The sequence below is a fragment of the Trachemys scripta genome, chromosome 21 (assembly GCF_013100865.1).
Source record: "Trachemys scripta elegans isolate TJP31775 chromosome 21, CAS_Tse_1.0, whole genome shotgun sequence".
NCBI lineage: Eukaryota > Metazoa > Chordata > Testudines > Emydidae > Trachemys > Trachemys scripta.
Genome location: NC_048318.1, coordinates 2,710,890 through 2,735,915, shown reverse-complemented (window position 1 = coordinate 2,735,915; position 25,026 = coordinate 2,710,890). Strand labels below are relative to the sequence as shown.

Here is a 25,026-nt window from a genome sequence, read left to right as displayed (position 1 = left end):
CGGGGAGGGTTGGGGGGTGCTGGGTGCCAAGCGGGGAGGGTTGGGGGCTGCTGGGTGCCAGGCAGTTCAGTGTTGGGGCTGCTGGGTGCCAAGCGGGGAGGGTTGGGGGGTGCTGGGTGCCAAGCGGGGAGGGTTGGGGGGTGCTGGGTGCCAAGCGGGGAGGGTTGGGGGGTGCTGGGTGCCAAGCGGGGAGGGTTGGGGGGTGCTGGGTGCCAAGCGGGGAGGGTTGGGGTTGGGAGGTGCTGGGTGCCAGGCAGATCAGTGTTGGGGCTGCTGGGTGCCAGGCGGGTGGGTTGGGGTTGGGGGCTGCTGGGTGCCAGGCAGATCAGTGTTGGGGCTGCTGGGTGCCAGGCGGGGGGGTTGGGGCTGGGAGGTGCTGGGTGCCAACTGGTGGATCAGGCTTGGAGAGTGACTGGCAAGCGAAGTTCTTGCCTTCAGTGCTCTCAACTAATGAGTGAGTGGCAACAGGGGGTAAGCCTTGGGTGCTGCGTGGCCAGGTCCCTAGCCAGGGCAGTCTCCTTCAGGTACCGTGCATAGGGTTGTGATGCATTAGCTAGGACCAGCCAGTGTGATGTCCCCTCTGTAGGCTCCAGGAAAGGTGCTAAGCTATTCCTGGATGGTGTTAGCATTGAAGGGTGTTATACTGGGCTATTTACCTTCCTGTGATGCTTAAAGATCTTGGTGTGACTTCCCACCCTGTAGGTACTATAGAATTTCCTGGGAATATAGCAGGTAGGGGGTGCAAGGAAAGGTCATTTCTGGAGACAGAGATCACCAGATACCAGCTGCTCCACCTTGGGACTATTGTGGGCTTGTTTTTGATAAACAACACCTCACATCCTCCAGTTGAAGCCTAGGAAGAGACATAGGAGTGATTGCCTTCCTGAGTTGCCTGGATTAGGTATGAGAGAGGAGAGGGCTAGTCTGACACTGCCTCCTTAAGCTCTGATGTTGATAGCTTAATCCTGCAAATGTTCCCAGAGCAAAACCAAGGGCAGCAGAACCCAAGTTACTTGGTCTTCAGTCATTCTGCTGCTCAATACAATAATAATACTCTGGTACCTCATAGACAGAAACATATACTCAGCAGAACTAAAGGCAGTGCCTGGCATATAGTTGGTAAATGTGATTGAGAGAGACAGCTGTCAACTTCAGATTGTCAAATTAACATTCAGTACAGCTCCTTTTAAACATTAAATTGTAAGTTGCCTCTTGTTTTTCTTAAGACTATTTATAGCAGCAGCTGTTGGGACGTTCTCTTCATTTGGGACAGGATGAAAGATCAGATTTTGTTTGGAAATTTTAAATTAGCTGTTTGACTAACTGCTACTCAGCTAGAAAACATTCTTACTGTCAAGGAGCAGCGCAAACTGCCACTATCTGTTAAGCACGTGTTGAAATTGTACAGTGCACAAATGAGCAACTTGGAAAAGTAGACAAACACTGTCAAATGGGGAAACCTTTGCACTTCCTTGAAGTTGAATTCAGCCAGTGTTTTGACTATTTAACATCCAAAATGTACTTCGTTGTTCTTAATGTTGTTTAACTGCATTCAGAATCTTGGTTAATTGATAGTCTTGAGAGGACGATATAATTTCATGAGCAAAGCATAGATTCCCAAGATCATTATTTATGAGAAGTAATGATTCATGTGCAACTCATTTTTGTCTAATAAAACCCTTCTTGGGTTGTTCAAACTCTTTATTTTTGGTATGAAATGCTTGAGCACATCTCAAGCTTCAAGATCAAAAAGTACAAAGGATCATAGAGCTGGACCTCACTGATCCAGCCAGTGTAGGTTTGCATCAGTCCTTGCCTGCTGTTGCAGGTGGTTTGACTTTGAAGTGAGCTAATTAAATTGATGTTGTTTAGATGGACAGCTTTATGCAGGTCAGCAAGGCAGAGTTGAATGAGATTTGTGTACTGGAGTGGGGGCTCTTGTCACTAAAAGTGAAAGGTAAACCTAATTTAATTGTTCTTGTTCTATTGTCTCATCAGACAGGGTTTGTTTTCAGTTTGACAAAACATTTTCATGACTTTCTTTGCTCATATTAAATTAGGTAGTCTGGGCTCTTTATTTTATCTTTAAGTATAAATGGGGGGGGAAATCTTATTCACTAGAAATGTTTTCCCTCAAACTGTGTATATATAAACTGAAAAATGAATGTATATTTGTGGATTCCATTCGTTTGTTTTTAAACAGAACTTTGAGGGAAAACCCCAAACTTATTTGCTATATTGACTATAATAGGAATATACTGGGATATATTTTTTATTTTCTCTGAATTCCCCTGTGCATCCTATCATCAGTCTCTTTATTGGAATCTCGTTGAGATAGGGATTTTTTGGTATCTTTCTGTCTTGTAACAGACATTGTACTTTGGGACATACACAAAAATCACTAAAATTAAGGGAGAAAGTTATTTTGTAATTGTGGTAATGTAATATCTGGAGAATGTAAGACTCGTAAAATTATAATATTTGATGGCCCTTTTTGTGGCACTTATTCTAAAATAAAGAGATGAGTTGGTACCAGTTTCAATATAAATGCTAATTTGTATTAACGTGCACTTAGTAAAGGAGATAACTTTGTTTTTCGGTTAAAAGTACGGAATCCTGCCATATGGAATAATATGGAATGTCACTTTCAAAATCTTAGCTTATAGGAAAATAAACCCCTTTTCCATGAATCTTTTTTCATTTCCTACAGTATCACTGGTGTGATCTGAATAATAGTACTGAGGTGATATTATTAATGTGGCTTTTTAAAATCAAACTAATTATATTTGCCTGAAAGAGCCACATTAGTGTGATTCTAGCTCCCTGGTGCCTTTTTGGAGCCCTGGAGACAGCCTAGTGAATAGGGCTGAAAATTCATTCTGTATTTGATTAAATGGAACAGACTCGTTGCGCCTTACCCCAGCAGGGGCTATGAGATCTCTTGATCCTCGAAGCGGCTCAGAGACCCTGGGAATTCCATTAGCGAGCACCTGAGGAATTTCTGCCCTGCAGTGCCTTTTTTTGGTGGTAGTGGGGGGAGAGAGCGAGTAGTATAGCAGTGTTGATGGTGGGCGGAGGAGGCTGCATTGGAAGAATTCATATGTTGGCAGATCTAAAATCAAGGCATGACTTAACAGCTTATCTTGTAAGAGAAAAGCCCAACCCAAAGGCACACTATTAGCCAAGACTTCTTATATTTAAAGTGGAACTGTGGTGTGTATTGGGCACTGAGATGAACTCATCCACACAATTTATTGCACCCGTCTGACTCGTTAGTTCTCAAACTGTAGACACAAATTGGAGGAAAACAAATATAAAAACATATACGTGCAAGCCTGGTGAGTTTCTAAAAACAATTTACAGGATGTCAGCTGTTTTACCTTGACTAATTGTTAACAATTTGGGGTTTTATTGCAGTCTTCCAAAGAAAGTAAATCTGCATGATTGTTTTCTTTTAACTTGTCACCACAAAAGTCAATTTAAAATAATTATATATTTTGATTTTTTTTTGTCCCAGGTCATTGTAGATATAAAATTATAATGCTAGAAGAACCTGAACTCACTCTTCATATCCTCTTTATTGTCTTAAAACTTTAAAATTGATACCTCAATATTATTTTTGCCTAATATGTTGCTTTCTCTGAAGTTAGTCTAGAGCAAAAAAATGTAATTCTTAAAGAACCTTCTTTTGTACATTTTAAAACGTCTTGCGATTTCAAATAACTTGTATTTTTTATTTTTAAGATTTTCTTGATTCAATTGTGTATTTTTATTAAAATAAAATCTTAGTAACTGGTCTTGAGTTTGAAATTAATGTTGGTTAATTGGTTGTTTTAGTTTTTTCTCGTGAGTGAGTGGGATTATATGGCTGGTGACTTAATGGAAGAACTTTCAGCCAGCCTTGAGTTAATACAGGCTGTTGTAGTATATTTGAGAGTTTATTTTTTGTCATTTTGACTAAAAGTAGAAATCCGAATTTAGGTGCAAACTTGCAGCGCTTCCTGTAATTATCTCAGTAAGTAAATTTACATTATCACTAAAGAAATTTGTTAGTGTTGTTTTAACTTAACAAAAAATGTATTAACATAAAAAATAAATACTTTTTTCCCCATATTCTGTCACATTGTCTTAACTTGAAAGGATTGGGAAGCTAATAAATCTGACCACATATAGGACACCTTGTATTTCAGTTACCTACTTGAATTGTTCTGTGCCAGCAATAATATAGCTACTTTATTACATTTTACATAATGAAGTTCCTAGAAACTAGTTGTACAAGAGTAACATATTGAATGCATAGTCTTAAGATGTCAGTTTGGTTAGAATTTTGACTAGGTGTCTAATTTTGTAAATGCACAATTCCAATATGTATACAGGTTAAAGACTGCAAAACTCATTATTATATGTAAAGTTTTTATTCACTTTACAGCCATCTGTAATTAGGATTACCTGGTAGCTAGATGCACTCTTTTTTTCACATTTGGTGGTTTATTGACAGATGTTTTCATTTCATGATCTTGAACAAAATAGGTCATTCTGTGACATCTATACCTCTTAAAATAAAGTTGCACTTTGGAGAGCTTAGCTGACAGTTTGACAGAGTCATTTTGTGTGAAGTAAACTGAACAACAAAGTGGTGCTATGCTGTCTATTAAAAAAAAAAGTCTTTAGGAAGAGGGTGTGCTTTTGTATTAGACAACTTAGTTGCTGATGGCAACAATCCTTTTCTTAACATTGCTGTAGTATTCTAAAGATGTTCAGATCTTGAATATCATTATTTAAACATTTCATGGCATGAATTTACTTCAGGTTGCTAAACTTAATAGTACGTGTCATAACTGTAAAAAGGGTGTTTTTGTTGTAGCACAGTTTTAGCTTGGTACAATTTGACTGCATATGTACTCTTCAGTAAACTAATTACTTAAAATCCAGTGGCGGGATGGGGGTTAGTGGGTTTTTTATTATAAGAATTAGCTGTAGTTACCACCTGGACAGGTTCAAGACAGGACACACCCACAAACTTCCACATCACTAGAAGTCTGTTTTTTCACGGGGGGGGGGGGGGGGGAGAAATAAAAAAGGACACTGCCACCTCGTTGAGTCCATGTCATTTCAGTAAGAACCCCTCCTTAAAATTGTGAAGTGACATAACTAACAGAAGTTTGTGGCATTGTTAATGTTTAAAACTGTTTGTTTAGTAATTTAAAGCTGGAGTTGGAAGTGGCAATACCAAGATAGGGCTCATTAGCTTAAATAGCAGAAGAATAAAAATAAGAAATGATAGAGTAAAATTAAGAAATGGGTTTTCAAAAGGGGAACCGTCTCAGAAAATGAACTGTAGGTCTTTCTGAGATAAATACCATTTTTGATACTTGGATTACCATATGATCTGAATTTTTATAAGCACTTATTTACTATTAAATGTGCCTGCATTAGAGGCAAAATACACATTGTGCATTGTCACTGAACCAGGTACATCATATTGAAATGCTGATGCTGGAATTTCCCATGTTAGCGGGGGGACAACAGCACAACTCAGTTGTTTAACATCTTACAGATGCTGAAAAGTAACTAATAATTTGCAGTTCTTACTTTTGTTTGGAGTTCCCCCTGAAAAACCTGAAAATAAAACTTTTCTCCTATTTTTGTTCTCATTTTGCAGACATTTTTTTGCCTTTTCTCCTTTTATGTTTCTTGTAGAAGCTAAGATGCCTCTATTTTGTTTGTTTGTGTACCAGCGTTTTTGATGCTTATCATGCAATTCTGGGAACAGTGTAATAGCTTCTGTGTACTCCCTCTGCTGGCCAGCTGTCAAACTCTGCACAGTGCTGAATGAAATCTGATGTAGGACACTATAGAAACAGTGGCTGCTGATTTATATTTCTTTATACATTTTTGTCTAGGTCTGAATATAAAAAAACCCACCTGATTTTCTGGAATGAAAATATGATTCTAAAAGATGATTCTCATCTTGGGCCTAAATTGTTTGCCATTATCTCAAACTGATTTTATGCATTTAAAACAAAGCTTAACTCCTACTTTGATTCACCTTGTTGCACCAGGGTACAACAAGACATAATTGTAATACAAGTTCAAATAATGTCATCCTCCAAAGATCTTAGCTGTTAAGCCTTAAAACATCCCCCCTAATTGTTATGATCTCCATTTCACAGACAGGGAAAAAGGCAGGGCAAAAAGATTGATTCACCTGCATTAATGCAGCAAAGGTAGCAGGACTGGGAATAGAACTCACATAGTCTGGCTCTTAAATCCTGCTCTGTCTAGATATCTCTAACTATTAGACTAGAACTCCCTCGTCTAATAAGATCATTTGTTTATACTAAGACCCATGAAATGACTGCAGCAGCCACTTGAGAGTTTCTGAATTTTCTTTTGTATTTTTTTTCTGACCTTTAATATTGTTTGAGCAGTCTGTTTTTTAATGGTAGCATCTGAAAACAAAGGAAAAAAGCTAATTGGGAAGTGTACAGAATTAGTGTAATCAGTGAATAGAACTGTCCTCTCGTAAGATAACACCTGATGCAAGTAAGGTCTGTGAGCGCAGGAAAAGTCATGTGATCCTGGTTAAACTAATTGAAAATTAATTGTTAAAATGTCTTCTCTCATTGCTCAATTATATTTTGATCTCTAAAGAGAGCTAGTTAATCTATAGATATATTCAGTCATATCAGCACTAGCTGCTTTTATGCTCTCCAATGTTCCATTCAATTGACTGGAAAACTACTTTAAATGGCAAGTCTGGAGAGCAATGAATCAAAACAGGCACTGACATTTCTAAATGAGTTTCTGAATACAATTTATATATGTATATGCACATAAACTTATATATTCTTTCAAGCAAGCCCACTGGTTCTGACAGTGGTTTTCTGGCCTGCACTGCTGCAAGACATATTTGTTGGGTCCAGTTGAAAGTTCAGCATTTCCCACTGAAGAGCCCATCAGTTCTGTCTGCCTCCAAGTCAGCAAGGAGCTACAGAGACTAGTTCTGAGGAGCACAGGACTTAATTTAAAAATAAAAATTGGGAAAAGGTCTTTCAATTGATCAGTCTAAATTATTGGCGGACGCAGTCCAAAAAAATCCTATTTGGGACAAGGCAGGTTTTCTGAGGTGGGCTCCCCATCAGGTGTGGTTAGACCCCACTTTGTTGTTATGGACCTAATGCCCAAGAAGCCCAGGAGAAAAAATGTTCCTATGCTATAACCAGCAGAGGGGGATCTATGCCTGTCCCATTACTAACAGCCGGGTTCCATAGTGGAAAATAAAACATCTTTTCAAGTGTGCACCCTCCCCCTGGTCCATCAGTCAACAAAGGACAGGTGAGCAGCAGCCTCTCTCTCTCTTGAAAAGTGAAAACATGGCATCCAGCTGCCTGTGGGCAAGCTGAATGTAGCCCTAGCCAAAGTTCCCCAAATGGCTTGGCCACTGCAGGAGTTATTCATCAGAGGCCATTTACATCCTCCTGAATTAGCCCAGACAAGTAGAGCCTTGTCTGCAAGATCTCCTATGGAGAGAGCCAGCAAAATCCCAGATGGCGTCCAGCCTCCTCAGTCCCAGTTTAAGAAGGAGTAAGCCTCAAATTAAGGACCCATTCCTGTAATTGTAATGTGCTGCTCAGAGTAACTAGGAGCCATCTAGATGTTGGTGGATGGGTTTATTCATCCTATGTCACAAATTTATGCACATAGTCTTTAATCCAGATCGCAGTCTGTTCCACCATATGCATATCTGGGCTGAAAGGATGTTACCAGCAGCTCTTCTTGCAAGACTTCACCCAGTAAAACAAAAGAGGGACAATGAGGTAAGGGCAGCCCAAGCTTAGGGAATCCCTTAAACTGAAAAGAAAGGATCCTTCCTGAAGTCCCTGACCAGCAAACCCCACTCCCTCAGAGGACAGATATCTCTTGGGATAATGAACCTCCAGTCTACGAGGTGCAGTGAGTCGTGACACCCTGCGAACGAAACTTAAGAAACTTCATTCTCCTCCTTTTGATTCCTAAGTCTTCCATTCTCATTCTTCTGACCTGAGTGAGCCTAGATTTTCCAAATCTAAAGTTGTTGGAATTAAGAGAAGTGGTAGTCATGATGGTTTTTTTTACCTCCTCTTGTTTATTAAGAGTTGATGGAACAGGCCAAGTGAATGGGGGTAAAAACAGATTAGAGTTCTACTTTAGGACCCTCAGACATTCGACTTGCTAGAGATCTCTTCAAAGGGCAAACTAATCCACTTCTCTCAATGAACTGTTTACCAAAAGCAAGTGAGTATAAGAGACTGAGAAATGAATATAGATAAGTATTAAATAAATACTCCAGAAACTTGCTTCTCTGATAATCAGTGCTACAGCCGGCTGTGGGAAAAGTTTGCAGTATTTCATCTGTATAAAGCCAGAGAAACTGTAAGAGAGGAGGAACAGGGCTCATGTCTATATGCTATGCTACTTTGGTCCCAGATAGATCCAGAGGGTAACCAGAAGTTTCCTCAATTTTGAAAAGGTTGGGTTCAAGAGGGAGACCCTACAATCTACTGTGGTCACAACAGTGCCTGGCTGCACAAACTCCTCATGCCTGTTCAACTTCTCCTATAGCACATGGCACAGCCAATACTGGTTCTGATCTTCTATGTCTTTCCACAGCAGTAATGGTGTTCACAAAAACATTAGAAGTACTGGTAGTAAGCTGTAAGCCTTTAGGTAAAGAGGAATCCAAACGCATCCATTTCTTGCCAACCTCCAAATTTGAATCCCAGCCTTCACAAATCAGAAACACATGACTGGAACACTAAATTTTCTATAGCAACATAGATTAATCAAGAGATGTCAAGATGATGCCCTCACCAAGGATGCTTTACTTACGGGTATGGGTATACACTGAGTTTCACAAGGAATTCACCTCAGGAATGGCAACAGCAGATTTTCAGCCATTAAGGAAGTGAACCGTTCAAACAGTCATGATATGTAGTTTAAGCTTCCTAGGCATTTAGTCACTGGATTGTGGATGGACTAGAATACTGATTTTGGGTACCAAGTAGGCCAGATCTGCCCATCCAGCCCTCTAATACTTAGATCCCTCCCACACAGTGACTGTTTGTTGTCATCACAGCACATACAGTATTCTTCATCAATATGATGCAGAGTAGGATATGTTCAGTTTGGGGAGTTAGTCGCACAGTTCTAACAATGGAATTAATATAACTAATTTTACTGTCCTATGAAGTAACTGTTTGGGGCACTCTTAAAGTGATGTGGTGGGAGGGTCCCCAAGCATGAAAGTCTACACCATAGTTAAACAGCCCCTTAGCGGGAACCCAAGTCAACTGGTATGAGCCAGTCGTGGGTGTCTTAATTGCTGTGTCGAAATACCCCAACTTTGTTGTGATATGCTAGCTGGCAAGAAAACATACAAGAGTTCTGACTTCTCAACTCCCCCTTGAAGAGCAGGGAGTTTTGTCAATTTGAATTTCTCCAGGCTTATAAGAATCTGCATTTTTAATTGAGCCACTCAGGTGAGCAGCTAGAATGTTAAGTGCTAATTACAAATTTTGTCTTGGAGAATATTACCCTCTTTCCCTCAAGTGACAAATTTGAGACCTTCTAAACACACACTGCTCATTTCTGGGTGTGGTGGTCATATTTTGGTCCTATAGAGACAAAGTAGGTGAGGCAATAGCTTTGATTGGACCATCTTCTGTTGGTGAGAGAGAGAGAAACTTTTGAGCTTTCTTCAGACCTGAGAAGGAGCTCTGTGTATGATCAAAAGCTTGTCTGTCTCACCAACAGAAGTTGGTCCAATCAAAGATATTACCTCCCACACCTTGTCTCTTTAATGTCCTGGGACCAACATGGCTACAGCAACACTGTGTACAGTATTTTGGTCCTGTCAAATGTGTATAATCCCTCAATTGTGTTTAAAAACCAAAAAAAAAAAAAAAAAGTTCCATAAATAGTACACAGCACTGCAAATTGTTTCATTACCTAATCACACCAGTGTAGGCAAACTAAGATTAATTGCTTTTTTTTCTCTCCTGGAGAAGATGCACCTCCCAGAGGCTTCCTATACTCTTTCATTTTGCATAGGATGATATTGCTGTATGTTTACAAGGTAAAAGATAAGCCCAACTTCTCATAAGGTTTGTTAGAGGCTATTACTGCTATATGACTATAGCATCAGGAAACCTATTGTTTCTCAATAACCTCTTCAAAATATGCATATATTATAGCACTTTAGATATTTGCTGCCTAAAAGTTCTAAAATGATAGTGTATCACAGCTTGACTGAGGTCTGAGTTGCTTCTAATAAAATGCTAGAGGGGGGAAAAAAAAACTTAGAACAAAAGATGTTTTCTGTTCTTGCCACTAATCTGTGTTGCAAAATAAAATAGGAATGTATGTTTTAAATCTTTGTAATGATGTATAAGGAGCCTGGTAATGAATGGAGTGAAACTCTAAAACTCCCTATTATATTATTGCAGTTTTATGCTTTAATTAAATCTTTCTAAATTTGGATTTACAAAGTGATGCAGTCTGAGGCTAACATTGTGTCGCACTTTCTGTTTGCGGTGCATTCAAAAGTAACGAGAGAAGATTTTTGGGACCATCTGATGGTAGAGTTTACTTGACACAGCTGTGTCTAGTGCCCAGAGTTAAGTGTCTTGAACTTCTTTAGCATTATAAACCAGTGATACTCACATCTCAGTGGTTCAGGAAAAAATTAGGGACCAGCATTACCCAAAAGAGCCACAGCAGTGTGAATTCATTCTCTCTCTCTCTCTCTCTCTCTCTCTGTATTGTCACTGCAAAATGATTGACCAAGTATTCTGCAATTGGTTAATAGCATAGTAAAAGCATCCTGATCGGTTAATAACTTAGATTGGTTAATAATTAAATCACACGGTTTTAATATCGTGCTTCAAAGAGCTGCAGGAGATACATTAAAGAGCCACTTTTGGCTCCCACGCCACAGTCTGAGTATCACTGTTATAAAGACAGACTAGGATTGAAGGACCTGAATTGATGAATTTTGCAAGTACTAGAAGGTTTTGATATTAACTTTCTAAATTCAGGACATCTGATTTTTTTTTTTTTTTTTTTTTTTTTAAAAGCGAGCACGTTTTGGATTTATTTCCTGTTCTTTGAAGTTACCTTGTATCCTATCTTGTACATTTATCAATACAGTTTAAGCTGGATCTGTCAGGAGGAAATAGTGTGAAATAAATTTACTTTATAAACATAAACAATGTATGTGCATAATGTATCTGCATTTGAAATTCCAAACTAAAACTAGTTTGTCATTGTTTATATTAAAAGCGTACACTACAGTACAAAATCCTAAAATTGCTATGGAAACTAATCTAATAAGCAAAGTAAGTTCAGTTGAAGTTTGAAAGTTTTGAGGTTTATCACCTGTTTGCTTACAAAGTCTGAGATAGGGAACTAATGTGTAAATGTACAATTTAAGGCCCCTCCTACTCAACAAGATGGGTTGCAGAAAACTACAATGGGCAGAGTTCTTCTCCCAGCCAGAAGTGTTTTTTACTCTAGTTTGTTTTTACTCTAGAGATGTATACATTGCAGAAGGCAAATGTTGCTTATCTGGGTTTGGGGAAGTGTTCAATTAGGATGGACATCACTAATATCAGGTCAGGCACCTCTGTGTGACTGAGCCTTGTCTGTAAGTTTTCTTTAAAAGTGAAAATAAATGCTAACAAAAGTGAACATTCACTGTCCTTGATTGCAAGTTTAAACACAGATCAGAATAGTGATGCTACTTAATCTTGTTATTCACCGTAGCTGATTGCTATGCATGTAGGATGGAATTCACCCCATAGAGGGCCTGTGTAAGGCCCTCTGTGCCACTTGAGCCCTGTATTAAATGTTTAAGTGGAGCTTAAATAATGTGAAGGTTTTTGGACTCTTTACCCTATTTTGTGATCATGTTCCGACAATATTTAAATAGCTCTGTTGCAACAAAATGTAACATTCAACTGAGGACTCATTGAAATTTGTTAAAAGATTTATGTAAACATTTCTAAAGCACATAGCATTGTAGGGTAAGACCTGTGCATAAATCATAGAAACCATGAGAAGTGTGTGGAGGGACAATTAATATACCTGGCTCTTGATTTCATTCTGTCTTTAGTATGTTACTACATTTTCTTCTGCTCTGGTACTTCAGGCAGTGCAGTGGCAAATAAGTAAGTTTGTAGTGCAACTTGAAGATGGTGCAGATGAGATTTATCCCAGTCTGCTTTGGGAAAGGGTCTTCCAGCCCCGTGGGCCTGCTATGCTTGTTTTGGTTCCCTCAAGTTCTATACCTAGGCCTGGTCCACACTAACCCCCCACTTCGAACTAAGATACGCAACTTCAGCTATGTGAATAACCTTAGTTCGAACTTACCGCGGGTCCTCTCGTGGACCAGGAGTACCGGCGTTGACGGCGAGCACTTCCGGGATCGATTTATCGCGTCTAGATAAAATCCCAGAAGATCGATTGCTTACCGCCGGACCCGGAGGTAAGTATAGACCTACCCCTAGTTCCCTCAAGTTCTATATTGTCCATGTCTGTATGGATAAAAGAGGTGCACTTTTCAATCAGATAGCTTGGTCATGTTGTGGTTGTGTTTGAACTTTGTTGTGTTGTTCATGACAAGTTTCATGGCTCATGTGAGTCATGCAAAGAAATTTAGTCTGTGTGATAGTGGATCTGTTCTATTGGGGGATTTACGGATCAGTTCTGCACTCTTGGATGGGTGGCTATGTTATGAATTACCTTTAATTTCCTTATGACTCTTCTCTAGGCCCTAGTAGAGTGAGTTTTCTGCCCCAGTCAGGATTGGAGGCCATTGTTATGTTGTACAAGGAAATAGTCCCTTCCCCAAAATGCTTAGAATCTGATTTTGAAACCAGGCACAGCATTTGAGCGTAGGAGGTAAGGGGAAGAATGAGAGTAAAGAGAACAAAATAACAGTTAGCTGTTGTACAACTTGATGATAATCATTGGAACGCTATAAAAGTCAGTAAATAAAATCTGTTGTTCCCAACTGCCGCCACTCCTTGCCATCATTGATTAGCTGATTTCTTGTAAATATCACAGCAAAAGTAGGTCTTGAGAATGGATTTGCAGAAGGACAGTATATTGGCCTTACAGATTACAATAGTTGAGCAAGGAGACCAGCGTATGGATTGCTGTGACCAGGTGATTGTCTGAGAGGGCAGACACTGGAAGATGGCACTTTTGGTGACTAGTGCTATTAAGTTGTCTAGGGCCAGAAAGAGCCCAGCAAAATCTCTAACTACATGCTATCTTAACTGCTTTTGGGATTTAATCTTAGGGCTGGTCCACACTAACCCCCCAGTTCGAACTAAGATATTCACGTAGCTGAAGTTGCGTAACGTAGCTGAAGTCGAAGTACCGTAGTTCGAACTACAAGGTACTTACCGCAGGTCCACACGTGGCAGGCAGGCTCCCCCGTCGACTCCGTGTACTCCTCTCGCGGAGCAGGAGTACCGGCGGCGACAGTGAGCACTTCCGGGATCGATTTATCGCGTCTAGACAAGACGCGATAAATCGATCCCAGAAGATCGATTGCTTACCGCCGAACCCGGAGGTAAGTATAGACATACCCTTAGTTTTCTAAGTCTTCGTCTTTAATAATTTTCTAGTTAATGCATTACAAAGAGAACATACGCTTTTGTACAAAAGTATGGCTCCATCTGGAACACCGTGTTCAGTTTTGGTTGCCTCATCTAGAATTAGGTTGAAAATGTTAAAGGCATACCAAGACTCAGTGCGTGTGCCAAGAAATTGAAAAAAGGAAGATTGTTTAGCCCCGTAAGGAGAGTTGATTGAGATGTTCAGAATTATGAAGGGAGTAGTCAAAACTGGTTAGATGTTCCCTTTTTTGATGTAGCATTTAGTCAACTTGTGGAATCCACTGCCATGGTATGTAAACTGAAATCCTATCTAGACTACAGCGCACAAGCTTTGCTCTCTGGTTCAAGGGAGCCTCCCATCCCCTGCAGCCATGAGTTTGTGTTCCTAATTGCCCATGATGTAAGACAGCAATAGGTTGGGTTGCTGTAAATTCTGGCTGCAGGTATGGATTTAATAGACTAGTTGTACTTCCCTTTAAGGGCTCACAGGTAAAATGGATCACTACAAGTTGCAACAGAATGAATCAGACTTGATGATAAACTGGTTTAAAACACCTTTTGCCTACATTTTACAGAACTGTAGGGGTTGTTGGAGGATGCCAGTGGAAGTGTGGGATTACTTTCTGAAGTTGTGGCAAATTAACCGAGTTTCTTTCTTTAATAGCTCTTTTGTAGCAGGGTTCAGCCACAGAGGGGTGTATTTTTTTTTTTCCATTAAATTCAAACTTGAGGTAGATGGCTTCCAAGTGCAGGAAGTAAAACTGGTGGAGCCAGAACCTCAGCTAATATAAATTAGCATAGTTCCATTATCTGAGGGTCTATTCTTAATATTTTTCCTGGTGCTTACAGCAAACTGATCATTCCAGTCTTTTTCCAATTTTTGTTCTTACTTCGTTAGTCCAGGTAAGTGATCTGCCAGGTATAAACAAGCGTGAATCATCTTGGTGTGTTAAATATGTACTCTGGATTAAAAACATTATACTTATAGGTGGGTTTGAAAAGTTTGCCATACAGTGTGTGTATTTAGTCTGCGTAGTTAAGTTTGTAGGTGTTAGCTACTTCGGAGTATCTAGCTGAGCTGTGAAAATACGTAGTATTGCTCTTGTCTGGATCTTCTTGTGTCAATTGAGAACTTTGTGTGTTCCTTTAATTTCATGCTAGTAAGTCCACCTCGAAATTGCAATAGTTTGGGGAGCTCCGGAGACTACGTATTATTAAATACACCATCATAAATGTACATGATGCTTTAGAGACTAAGATCTGACCCCAGCTCCAAAGAGGTGCCAATGTAAGGGTCTGGTCAGTAGCTCAAGAAGGGGAGGGGATTACTGATGAGGAAACGGAAGCATTCCTAGAAACAATATTTTAAGGCGTGATTAAGAGAAGGGGTGGCAGGCAAGAAGTCTACCCCAAGCCTAGGGACAGCATTATAGGCACAAAAGCAAGAATGGAGAACCATTAAGATTTTATTAACAGACAGGTATGTGAGATCAATATTGTGTAAGGCTCTGAAGAAGGGAAAGCAAAGAGCTAGAACTTTGAATTTACTCACTCTACAATTATTCTGATGGAGCCATTAGTCTGTAGTCTGCTTAGTCTGACGGCTTCATCAGAACCATTGTGGCCTGAATAAGTCATTTTTTTGCACATTTCTGTTTTATAAACCACATTTAAATAAATAGGCTTAGTTCAGGGATTTAAAAAATACTTGCAACCCAGAAATACTGTGTGTTAATACTAGTGGTTAATCCCTAACTTTCTCTTGAGGCTGGAAAGTTGGGAAATCTGAGATCAGTTCATGATGCTGTGAATCACATACGCTGCTTTAGCAAGGCACAAGGGGACTTGGTGTCACAGTTGCAAACAAAACTAGCCCAAGTTGTGCATATTGTATGTTATGAAAAATCCTGTGGTGCTCCTGTAATTTCCTGGATTTTATACTTTCCATATATACTGCTGATGTTCTAGAGTAGCTACTTGAATGTAGAAATCTAGTGTGAATGCTTCTAGGCAGGAAGGCATATGTATGGGCCAGTAGAGGAATATATTCTTTCAGTTACAGGCTCAGAGATCACTTATCTAACTTTGGATAATGTAGAATTCCTTAAAGCACTAAGGGTACGTCCAGACTACCCGCCGTATTGACGGGTAGCGATCGATTTATCGGGGATCGATATATCGTGTCTCGTTAAGACGCGATATATCGATCCCCACACGCGCTCCCTGTCGACTCCGGAACTCCACCGGAGCGAGCGGCAGTAGTGGAGTCGACAGGGGAGCCACGGCTGTCAATCCCACGCCATGAGGACCCAAGGTAAATCAATTTAAGATACTTTGACTTCAGCTACGCTATTTACGTAGCTGAAGTTGCGTATCTTAGATCGATTTCCCCCCCGCCAATGTAGACTAGCCCTAAGATTAATATGTTAGTAAGAGTCCAGAGGAAATTCCAGTGGCGTGGTTCTCACAACTTAATTCTGCCTATGTGAGTGAATGGCAGTTGAGTCTTTGATTACCCAACATGTAATGCTGCACAGATGCATCTGAAGTACAAAAATCTGTGGACTCCTTAATGTGTTACATGACAGAGTTCTGCTCTGTGGTGTTTGCTGTGTGATAGAAAGTCCTCTCTCTCTCTAGGTGTAAACTCAGACCTTGCCCCATTGTGACGTCATTCAGTTTGACTGAACTATGAGCCCATATTGGTGTGTGTTCACATCAGGAAGAAGGAAAGCAATATATTTTGCACATGCACAGTACACAAGCTGTTAAATGCTCATAACTCTGTTTCAGAACCAGTTTCTTCAGACAAGGCCAAGCATGCATTTTTCAATCAAGACCATATGTGTGCCAAACTTGAAGTTTTGAAACAAAGATGTTTTTGAGTTATCAGAGAGCAAAATAAGCATCTGAAAAACTTCAACAGCTGAAAAAATCCTGCTGCCCACCTACTGTATCACTCAAACAGATGAATGGATTTGATTCAGACTTTATAACAGAACTCACCTATGAGCTGACACTAAGCGTGAGAAGCGTCAGTCCTAAATGTAAAATTTAAGGGCTGTCTGATAAGCAATTGAAAATAAAGAGTGTCCTGGGGAAAGATACGGTCTCAGGGAACCAGGCCCCAAAACATTAATTTCATTTCTTCAAACAAAAGAGCACCTATTTGTAACTCTGCGTTTCTTGACATTGATTAAATGCTTCTACAACATTGTACAGTATAAGAAAAGGTTTAGGTTGGATATTAGGAAAAACTTTTTCACTAGGAGGGTGGTGGAGCACTGGAATGGGTTACCTAGGGAAGTGGTGGAATCTCCTTCCTTAGAGGTTTTTAAGGTCAGGCTTGACAAAGCCCTGGCTGGGATGATTTAGTTGGGGATTGGTCCTGCTTTGAGCAGGGGGTTGGACTAGATGACCACCTGAGGTCTCTTCCAATCCCGATATTCTATGACTGTATGATTCTAGTCTATGAAAACAGCCCTGTCAGTTTTAGCCTCACAACAAATTCTGTCCATAAACATTAATACAATAAACAGATGAATCTTGCATTTGTTCTGAAGGCCAAGAGATTCGGCTCCATTGGACTAAGTTGAGGAGCAAATCCTGAAGCTGAGCAGCTCTTTGGAAGCTCCCTCCAGTTTAAACCAAGTAAGCTCAAGTTCTGCCATAGTCAGCAATGGTATGGGGCGTATCATGTTACGTAGCACTTCTTTGGTCAAAAACACCACCTTAAGTTCTGTTCAAGCCAACTGGTAGCCAATGCTGTCAGTATACAACTTCGCTTAATAAGTGCACAGCCACATTTTGTGCTAACTTCAATTTCTAGTGACAAGCAAAAGATGATCTATTTGAAGGTGTGCCCAAAGAAAAACCACAGCGGAGATCAGGGCACCATTGTGCTAGTGACTGTACAAGCATAGTGGGAGGTAGTCCTGTCCCAAAGGTTAGGGGAAAGTAACATGCAAATATAGCAAACAATGTGCTGGTTTGCAAATATCCTGTTTGAGGGGGGAGAAGTCTGGAGGGGGGGGGGGGGGGGGGCTATTTAAGGGAAGAAGGTAAAGGTTATAGGGGAGGGAGAAGAGATGTAGGGAAGGAGCCAAAAATCGTGACCTGACATATTCTTGAAGAAATAAAAATTGTTCTGAAAGTTCATTGCAGACACTTTACTATTTAATCTGAAATAAGAGTGTAAACACCAGCCCATAGCATGCATGTGGATTCAATGGAAGAGGTGTGAGAGAACTGAATTGGCATTTATGCTATTGACTTTTCTGAAGCTGCCGTCAGAAGACATTCTAACTTAATGTTTGCAGTTTAAAGTCCGAAACGCAGTCCTTAATACTTATATACTGATTATAGGGTGGAAATGATAGCATTATCAATGATACAAAAAAGGCAGAAGTGACCAATAAATATTTCTGTTATATGTTTGGGGGGAAAAAACAGATGATGTAATATATAACACTCTTTCCATTCCACAAACATCTCTAGAGGATGTTAAACAGCAGCCATTAAAGTCAGATATTTTTAAATCAGCAGGTCCAGGTAACTTGCACCCAAGAGTTTTAAAAGAGCTGGCAGAGGAGGTTGATGGACCAATAATGTTTATTTTCAGTAAGAATTGGCACATTGGGAAGCTCCAATAAACTGGAAGAAAGCTGACGATGTGACAATATTTTAAAAGGGTAAATGGGGTGTGTGACCAGCGCCCCAAGGGAGCCAACTGAGGTCACTCAATTAGGTGAGCTGCATAGAATGGGGCAGACAATCCCCAAAGCTTTAGATATTCTGATACTTAAATTTACCAAAACAGCACAAAACAGCTTCTATAATACCTTACTGGTTACCCAGAAGCCAATAACACAGTTCCCTTAAAACAACCCAGCTGTGGATTACTGAAAATCCTATTCATCATATAAAAAAGTTCTACCAATTCAAAAGGATTGGACACATTACCTCCCAGGTTAATGAATATTCCAGATCTTACCCAAGTACACGCTTACAGCCAATCCTTATTAACTAAACTAAAATTTATTAAAAAAGAAAAGAGTATTGGTTAAAAGGTGGTTTGAGCACTGGCCTGCTAAACCCAGGGTTGTGAGTTCAATCCTTAAGGGGGCCATTTGGGGATCTGGGGCAAAATCAGTACTTGGTCCTGCTAGTGAAGGCAGGGGGCTGGACTCGATGACCTTTCAAGGTCCCTTCCAGTTCTAGGAGATGGGATATCTCCATTAATTAAGTATTAATTAAAAGATCAGTATACATACAGACATGAGTACGGTTCTTGAGATTCAGATTCATAGCAGAGATGGTGAGCTTTGTAGTTGCGAAGAGTTATTTCAGAATTAGTTTATAGGTTCTGGTCCAATGTTTATATTCAGGCTGATTCCAGGTTAGGACTGGAGATCTCAGCCTTTTGGCTTAAGCTTCCCCTGCATGAGGCATCAAGCAGATCTGAGATAAAAAGAATCACGACCCAAGGGTCTTTTATACAGTTCCAGGTCTTCCTTGACAGGTCAGAGTCCTTAGGCGAACAATAGGCAATCAGGGCAACTTTGAAGCAGGTCTGTTTCCTAAGCATCGTTGGTAATTAGCTACATAAATTAACATAAGGAAATTTATCCATTAGGCAGTCTATCACAAACTTTAAAGAGACATATGGACAATGACATTATTTCACCCAGGATTCATCTAAATGTTAATATTCCCTTTTGATCTTTGAATTAACAGCTGTAGTGACAGACAGGAACTGTCTATTTACATGGCTAACATTTAACAAGATATGAGTATACACATACAATTAGTATCACCTCTAATTTCTAACAATATAGGTTTGCATTTCCAAGTTCTAGCCTATCTATCATGGAATGGTCCTAATTACCTTTTATATACTTTCCTAACATGTGTCTCTAATGGTTGACTCTGGTCATTTATCCTGCAGGATGCTTAACCCCTTTTGGCCATGCATCACACTTTGTATAATATTTGTTGCAATTATAGAACAGTGGTAGCAACAATGATTTTGCATGGTCATACTCTAATCAGATAACATCACAGGGTGACCTGGGTAATTATAGGCCTCTCACTCTGACATCAATTTCAGGCAAGATAATGGAGCAGTTGATATGGGATTGCTCAATAAAGAATTAAAGGAGGCTAATATAATTAATGCAAATTTAATTGTGGTTTTGGAGAACAGATGTCAAACTAACCTGATATATTTTTTTAAAATGAGGATAAATTTGGTTGATTAAAGGTAATGGTGTTGATGTAATATACTTAAATTTCTGTAAGGCATTTGACTTGGTACCAGCATGACACTTTGATTAGAAAACTAAAGTGATATAAACTTAACATGGCACAGATTAAGTGGATTAAAAGCTGGCTAGCAGGTTTAAAAATGTAACTGTACACAGGGAATTGCCATCCAGCAGGTGTGTTCCCGATGGGGGTTCCTCAGGGATCAGTTCTTGGCCGTAAGCTATTTAACATTTTTAGTAATGACCTGGAAGAAAACATAAAATCCTCACTGATAAAGTGTACAGTATCTATTCTTTAACAGACAAACTAATGTTCTCTATAGAGAGAATGGCCACAGAATATAGGCTGTTTGATTCCTTTTCTGATCTTTTTGAAAGCTTTATTTAGTTTATTTGCGTTTGAGGCTGAGTTTGTTACAGCTTTTTCCTTTGATTCCTGCAAGCTCTTTTGATTTAACACACGGTCCTGTTCCTGAAACTGCATGCAAATATGTTGGCTTAGTGTGCTATTTTTCTTTGGTCTTTGTAGGGTTGGGCCACCTGTTGTCTTCCCCCCTCCCCTCCCATTTGATCTGTTTCTGAGTTATTCATTATGTCTCAAATGAAATGTCAGGGTCATCAATGACCTTGTGGTTTTCAATTTGGATCAGTTGTCTATTTGTTCATCCTGGACTTCTTGAAATGCTTAAATTGTTATCATTTTGATTACCAAGGATTATAGCTGGTACATATGTGAGAAATTGCCCTATAGTTGTCAGTCATAGCCAGAAACAGGAGCCAGTTGGCGGTGAGTGATCAATTGTTGTCACTAAATTTTGAAATGTGACATCCTTGAAGGTTGTCTTAACTCTTATGTTCAGTGTGTATTAATGAGGCATCTTGTTAAGGTACTTGATAAACATGGTATAGATAGTGGCAGGTACTGTCAAGAGTCCATCATCATCCCACATATAGAACTTATTTGGCTTTCTCAACTTCATCTACCATGTGCAGTCATTATATCTACACTTTTGTCTGGAGCAAATATATGATCGTAACAGATTTTTATATATCTATATCTGTTTCTGTCTATGTCAATGAACCGATACAAACACTTGCAGAGTTTTGTTCTACACAAAAATTGCTACCAAATTTAGAACAGTCACTAGCAGCATGTTATCCATTCACAAGAATCTTCCTGAACGTTCCAGAAAAATGTATCTGGCTGCCACCATTTGCAAATTGACATTATGCCTCACTTATGCACATCAATACAAAACCATGTGCAAACCTACATACAATGTTTATGAAAGTCAGATCAGCCCTATATTAATAATGAAAACACAAACCTAATAAAAACATGGTTTGAGTTATGGCTCAGTATTTTCTTGGATAAGGGAATAGTTGGGGGGAAGAGAATGAGTTAAGGTCAAGAAGGAGAACTTGAGATGTTTTAGGGATATTTAATGCCTTAACTGCTTGCTTCATTTATTCCTCCCCCCTTTTGTTTTGTTTAGAAAAGTGTTTTTGTTAGGAATATATATTAGTTTCAGATATGAACTCATTCTGAAAGGATGTCATGACTTCAAATTGAAATAATTTTCCACGTGATCAATTTAATAGTTAGTTTTTCGGTAATCTTGCCTGGTAGACAACCTATTTTCATTTGATTCTCAGGTCTGTTTACTGCTTCCATTCTTGGTTTGGAGGGTTACATGTGATTTTTCATAAAGCCACCCTTGAAAAATCTAACTAGAAAAAATGTTGGATCTGCAAGATGGTTGGGCTGAGTTTGATCACCCCCCCAACCCTTGATGTGGTTTTATTATGCATAATCTCAAAATCCTGTCTTTCATAACTGAATAATTCTAATACAAATATTTAATTATGTTTTTTTAAAAACACATACACAAAGCCCTCCGTCCACATTTATGTAGATGCATGATTTCTTACCTACTTTGTTTGGTTTCTTGTGGTGCCTGCTTTGAAGGGAGTAGAACAGGAGCGCTTTAATTTTTTATGCAAGTTGTGACTACAGCAAAACTTTTCCTTTGAGCTCAAGCCCCTCTTCTGAGTGTAATTAGGAACACATTGATTCTTATTGCAGCTGGCAGCCACACTATTGCCTTTTTCTGCTTGTGACCCCCAAGGTCCTGATGACCTTTCCTGGGGTTAGTCGTGGGCCCTTTTCATTGTGATGGGCTAGAAGTGGCTCATGTGGAGTTGATTATTTCCTTGCTCGTCTGGCCTTTTTGGTGCCATAACTCCAAGTCACTTCCATTTTCTTCCTCTGCTTTTGGCTGACCACAGTGAAAGGAAATGCTTTTGCTGGCGACAGGATCAGTTTGCATGCATGGCTGACTCGATTGAGACCCTGAAGGACGAAGGGGGGGAGGGTTATGAACACTGTAGGTGCTGCATTTTCTTGTTAAAAGTTGGTGTGAATTTTTGAGTGATTAAGCATTCATAAATATGCTTAAATAAGATTACATTTCCCTTTAAACAATCGCAGACCTTCCTATCAGCACTATACCTATCAACTGTGTTCTTAATGCACAGCAGCGCTGTTTTTACAAATGTATATTGTATGTTTCTGTAGTGAACATATGAGTTATGTGGTATGTGTGAGACTGCATCAGTGTCAATTACACATGACTGCTTCAAGAGATTTTATAACTACCAGAAAGAACCAAGAATAAACACCAGGGGCCAGTCGTTAAAACTGATGGGCAGTATGCCAGTTGCTACTGGGCTTTTCACTGCCCCCTCCCAACAAACAAATAAAAACTAGCAAAGTATGTGTGCCAGCTGCTATGCGCATTTTTGCCAGATCCCAGGAGGACAGCATGAAGACAGTCCAATGATCAAAGGCTTTGGTGATCACTGAGGAGTCAAAAGTTAAAGGAATGTCTGATTACTTTTTCTTAGAAAACTATAGGCTTCAATACCTTTTTTTTTTTTTTTTTAAAGGTGTCTTGGTGTGAACTTTAATGATCCAACTCAGCTTGTGTGCACTATAACCACGGTATGTTAGCTAATTCTGGAGATTTTATTTGCCTTATTTAAAGATCTTAAATTCAGTTTCTCTTTGAAATCGTCAGTCTACTGCATTGCTAAAGTGAAGACTGTAGAGAACAAATTAAAATTAAAAAGACTTTAAAAAAAATACTGAAACTTATGTGTGGTCTAGGAAGAACAGTACTTGATATGCTTTGGTGTCAGAGCATATAAAATGTTTATGATATAGTAGCATACTGAACTAAACATTTTTCAGAATGTGAAATGCCTTTGTTGGCAAAGATCTGAAATCCCTGGAATCTCAAAGCCAATGTATTCACAGGGAAAGGCGTTTCTGCTGTCATTTTTGCTACCTTTAGCACAGCTGAGTAATGTTGCCAAAGATAGAGGCTTTCCTTTGGCCGTAGGACAATACAGGGCACCGTTGTCTTTACAGAGAAGGCTATTTGTCAATTTTTAGAACTGGGGTGGGTAACCAGAGAGCTTTAACTTCTTAACTCTCAGAGGGGAAGTGAAGTAATGTAACCCTATACTGTGGGTGTCCCTAAATGTCTGACCATGAGAAGATGGGGCTGGATGACAAAGGATGGAATCACTTGATAAACTGCCCTATTCTGTTCACTCCCTCTGAAGCATCTGGCACCGGCCACTGTCAGAAGAGAGTATACTGGGCAAGATGGACCCTTGATAACTTTGGAGAAGAAAATAGGAACTTCTTCATAGTGAATATACTTTCCTTTTTCCTGCTCTCTCAGCACAGCTGAAAGGGTAGGTACAAAGCAGCACTTAAATGGGGAAGTACTTGTGTATACAATGGTTAAGCAGCGGAAACTGTCTATTATTTATTGTTTATATTCATTTAGACCCTCAACTGATTTGGGACTTCGTTGTGCTAGTTACAGTACAAATGACAGTCAAAGAGCTTTACAGTCCGAAAGACAAGACGTAAGAGGTGGATGAGGCCAACAAGGACAGGGAGGAGAGGATTTAAAGAAAAAAAGATGTTTTAGAATAGTAGGCTGTTACCATCAGGTACATTGTTATGCTGTTTAAAAGTTAGGCCTAGTACCTTATGGTGGAAAAGATGTTTAATCATACCTAAAAGAATGTTTGTTACCCTTGGAAAGCTTGGAAGATTCCCAAGGGATGCGTGAAATACCTCAAAACTACTTTTATGCATTTAAAAGAGCCTAAATCCTGTCTTTTTTTCAGAGTAGCAGCCGTGTTAGTCTGTATCCGCCAAAAGAACAGGAGTACTTGTGGCACCTTAGAGACGTCTTGTGAGGCTGCACACCAGTGTTGAGAATTCATCACCGTTGGCGGGTTAAACTTTGCTCACTGGGCAAGACTAGAAAATTACTCCTGCTTCCATTTCAAAGTTAAATTACAATCTGAAATAATTCCTGTAGAGGAACAAGACCAAGAGACAACAGGCCAGTCAGCAGAATTTAGAACAAAAGTTTGCCCCAAATTACTTGGCATGTCATCTGTGCAGCAAAAGTGACTATTTTATCATCTTGGCAGAAAAGGCGATAAAACTTGGAAGAAATTTCCTATTAGCCCCAAGCCCATTCAAATCCTATTATAAGATACTTCTTTGCATTGAAGAGGAATATTCACTGTCTCTTAGTTCACTTCTGGTTTTCCTCTTAGATACTTTTTAAATTCAGGTGAAATAGTAAAATATTTGTAAACTTGACGTTTGTGGCAAGGTACCGGTAGGTGGATTACAGCAGCTGCCAGCACTACCCTGGCTTTATGCAGCTAATATCTATGGTGGTGCTTCATTTAGTGTCTGTGCCTTTGATACCATGAATAGCAGTATTGGACCATGAGAAGTGGTACAGCAGCTATTAGGACAGTCCAAATAAGCTACTCGGGCTTTTCACCCTTGTATTCAGATCTGCATTTGTTTCCATTCTAGTCTCAATCCCACTTCTTGAGCCTATGGCAGTCGCTCTGCATTGCACTATACCAGTCTCAGGAATTCCATTCATTTGCCAGCAGATGGCATCACGTAGATAACGCTTCCAGAACTTTGATAGTCTATGATTCTATATCAGGGTTGGAAGGGACCTCAGGAGGTCATCTAGTCC

General features: G+C 39.6%; 1 protein-coding gene across 5 annotated transcripts in view; it reads left to right on the top strand.

Moving 5' to 3' along the window:
- CDON (cell adhesion associated, oncogene regulated) overlaps positions 1–25,026 on the top strand; it is a 93,913-nt gene that overhangs the window by 466 nt on the left and 68,421 nt on the right. The gene's annotated exons all lie outside the window — the stretch shown is intronic.